Source organism: Rhea americana, unplaced genomic scaffold (genome assembly GCF_003343005.1).
Source record: "Rhea americana isolate MKP2758 unplaced genomic scaffold, rheAme1 scaffold_246, whole genome shotgun sequence".
Classification (NCBI taxonomy): Eukaryota; Metazoa; Chordata; class Aves; order Rheiformes; family Rheidae; genus Rhea; species Rhea americana.
Window position 1 is genome coordinate 305912 of NW_028186364.1, and position 2858 is coordinate 308769.

Sequence of the window (2858 nt, forward strand, 5' to 3'; positions counted from 1 at the left end):
AAAAAAGAAAGAAGTCCGACTGCAGAATAATTAATTCTGCCCCGTTTGAAATAAAGGCAGTAGTGTTTGCTTACTATTGACTAGCAACTCCTGCTTGCAGGGCTGCCCTTCAAATGCGAAGCAAAATACGTAGTTCTGTGAGGATTAACCATCTCTATTGACTTAAACTCGGGAGACTTTTCTAGACGTCTAATGTGAACGGCAGCTTCGCATTTGGATGCTTCTGGATACGAAAAGAATTTTTTGTTGTTGTTTTCTCTTTTAGGGGAGAAGCGGGCTGGGCACCAGGGAAAACCTTGCCGTGGCAAAGCGAGAGAACGGCTGGAGCGGGCTCCGGGGAGGGCGAGCAGTCTCCGCCGGTGAGAACAGGTTGGACGAACGTGTGTGAGGAGGAGGAGAGGAGAGCGGATGCTGCCCTGGGGCAGGGGCCGTCGGGTGCCTCCCGGGGTCCCTCCCGGCTGCAGTTTCTCCGATTCCTGCGGCTCCCGTTCAGATAAAACGCGCCTGCTTTCCCGGGCGTTGCTTCCAGGGCGGCTGACCAGGGAAAGGGCAGCGGAGCTATCGAAATACGCCCAAATAACGCCTCCCCTGCCCCCGGAGTGCTGCCCGAGCCCAGCCCCGGCAGGGCGACGCGGCTGGGCCGGGCCCGATCCCGGCCACAGCAGCCGCCGAGCTGCCGCTGCCCCGGGACGGAGCCGCTGCCCCGGGACGGAGCGCGGAGCGGGGACGGAGCCGCTGCCCCGGGGACGGAGCGCGGAGCGGGGACGGAGCCGCTGCCCCGGGACGGAGCCGCTGCCCCGGGGACGGAGCCGCTGCCCCGGGGACGGAGCCGCTGCCCCGGGGACGGAGCGCGGAGCGGGGACGGAGCCGCTGCCCCCGGGACGGAGCCGCTGCCCCGGGGACCCCGGGGCCGCCCGCCCGCGAGCGCTGCTCCTGGAAACGCTCCCCCTCGCCTGCTTTCCTTGCCGCGAGCAGCTTCGGCTAAATTATGCCGGCTGCTTTGGTGAAGCCGCGCTGCCTCCCTCCCACACCTTGCTTTTAGATTTATCGATTTCTCAAACTGCTCCAGGAAAATCAGATGCTTTGTGCTCCTAAAGAGAGATCGGGAGATTCTGTGCAGGGCATCACAGACGCTTTAAAAGCTACAGTCAAAATCTAATTATTCTGCAAACAAAACGTATTTTGCACCTTTGTTCCAAACACAGAAGTTAAAAAGAGAGAGAGAGAGAGAGAGAGAACCAGACAAGGAAGAGCAAGTGTCTATAGGCAGAGAAGCTGCAGACAACTTGTATCCACAGGCCTCTGCTTTTCAGACGAAGTTATTTTCTTTTTTCGAAAGAGACTAGAGGATATTCAGGCATAGATCTGGCACGAAATAACAATAATTCCTCTAGACACGAAAACAATTTTTTTTTCTAAATAAGCACACATTTTTACAAGGGGAGGAGAAAAAACAACCCACTGTAACTTCAACCAAACTTTCTAGACACATATTCTAATTGAAGTGTATTTTATAATAGTATTTCTAACGTTTCTGGCACTTACGAAAAAAAAGCAAACGCACGACAAGCATTTCTGTGTAGAGAGAATATGAACGCATACTGCAGCTTGTTRCACGCATTTCTCATGCAAGGGTATTTAATGAAATGCCTCTTAGGTGTTCTAATTAAAGCTAAAATAATTACGGTCATTAATGCTCCACTGAAATGCCTTCTATAATGAAGTTGCAWTCCTAGAACAACTTTCATTTAAAGGGGACTGTGATGCACCGCAAATCTCTCTCCCCCCGTGCAATGAAAGCACCGCTGGTGTCGGTGGAGCGCGCAACGCACGGAGAGACCGCGGGGAAATATTCCCTGCTCTGCGGCTTCCCGGGAAGTTGCTCTGGGTTTCAGGCGGGAGCCGGGAGCTGGAAAGTCCCCGCCGCCCCCGCTGCGCTGCGGAGCGGAGCGGCTCCGCTGCCGGCGGAGCCCGGAGAGCCGCTGAGGACCGGGGAAGGGACCGGGAAGGGGAYGGGGAAAGAAAGGGAAGGGGACGGAGAGGGCGGCTGCGAGGGCGGCCGGAGCCGCCAGCGTCGATCCGGGCTAAAACCCGCCGGCTTCGGCGGCGCTTCGCCTCGGCCGCGGACACCCGGGAGCAGCCCCGCCGCTCCCGCGCCCTCGCGTGTTCCCGGCTCTTTTCATCCATCCAGTAATTCCCTGCCCGCAGCTGAGCTCCGGGTGCCGGAACCCGACAGCGTTCACCGCTGCCCCGAAACCTCTCAGGGCGGCTGCGGTTCACTCCGCCCGCTCGTGCCTGAGACCTCACAGCGGAGGAGTGAACGCGCCTTTCCATCCACCTCCTTCTGCTCGTCTAAAAACGCCGAGAGAAGCCAAGAGCAGTGTTTGAATATTTCATACAAGTTATTACCCCGTGCAGCCGCATACATCGGTCATGTTCCTAATGCTCCCAACAATASCCCGACGAAGTTTTTATTAGAAAAATATTTTACGGGGTTGAGCTATTTTAACCACAGGGCTTGGCTTAGAAGCAGACGGGCTGTTTAACAGGTAGGAGAGGATCGGCAGTAAATTAGGGAAGGCGGTGGGTGACACCAGCGGCAGCCCGCGGTCCCGGGGAGCGGTGCGGAGTGCTCAGCCCGCAGCACCGCGGCTGCTTCCCCCACCGGCCCCGGGAGAAAGCGGCGAGAAACCCGCGGCCGCGGGGCACCCGAGCCTCCCCCGAGCCTCCGCTTCGCATCTCGCCGGTCCCCGGTGCAAATCCCCCTTTATGGAGCCGAAAACGGGGAGCCCCCCGGGGCGGCGGGATCGGGAGCCCCCGGAGCTGCCGCCGAGCCGCGCCGGGGGCGGCCCGCGGGG